The 751-nt window shown below is 41.5% G+C and overlaps 1 non-coding gene across 1 annotated transcript; it reads left to right on the top strand.

Moving 5' to 3' along the window:
* Positions 1-385: 385 nt before the first annotated feature.
* On the top strand, positions 386-465 carry LOC141030027 (small nucleolar RNA SNORD36). The gene has a single exon (XR_012192166.1). It is a non-coding gene; the product is annotated as a small nucleolar RNA SNORD36 (small nucleolar RNA).
* The last annotated feature ends 286 nt before the right edge of the window (positions 466-751 follow it).

Raw genomic sequence — 751 nt, 5'->3', positions numbered from 1 at the left:
GGCTGTCCGTGAGACTGTGACGCAGGGGATTGATGTTGTTTTTGGTGCTTTGTTGGTGCAGATTGCGTGCTACCTCCACTCACGCTACAAGGCGGGGGCGTCCAGCACCTGCAAGAAGAATGGTTGGCGTCTGGAAACTTCTCTCACCACCATGCTAGTGATTGTGCTTTACAGTAGTTGACATGCTCTATTCCTGTCTGTTTTGCTTGCTGTCAAAGATGGTGTGTATTGTACACACCCCTCTGTGATTTATGCACTTCACATGCATTTTCCCCATCACCCACAAACCGTAACATGCTAGTTTTATGTGTTGCAGCAATTCTTGCACTTGATTTCAAATCGTTCTCTGCTCTGTGTGTGCACGTGTGTTAATGATCGATTGGCTGGTCAGATGATGCTACAACAACATATTCCTGAGATTCTCTTTGATGAATACAAAATTGAGGTTTTTAAGACTGATGGCCAGCCTGTCCAATGTTTGTTTTCTTCTATACACTTGCTCCTTCCAGTAGGCATTGCAAGTGATGTGTTCAAGTGTAGTCCTCTGGTCACATTTTTTAACCAGTACCATATGATTGTAGCATACTACTAGTTTTAGTCATTTAACATCTTAATTTACCTAGAATGATGAAGTATTGCACTTGGTAGATGGGCTGAGAAAATGATGATTCATATGATTATTCTGATACATTTGATGTTTCAAAATCAAGCTTTTGAACTATGCATAGATTTGAACAGTGAGCATAGGTGG

Source organism: Aegilops tauschii, unplaced genomic scaffold (assembly GCF_002575655.3).
Source record: "Aegilops tauschii subsp. strangulata cultivar AL8/78 unplaced genomic scaffold, Aet v6.0 ptg000394l_obj, whole genome shotgun sequence".
NCBI lineage: Eukaryota > Viridiplantae > Streptophyta > Magnoliopsida > Poales > Poaceae > Aegilops > Aegilops tauschii.
Note: the sequence above shows the minus strand (reverse complement) of the source record. Positions and strands in the feature narration are given on the sequence as shown.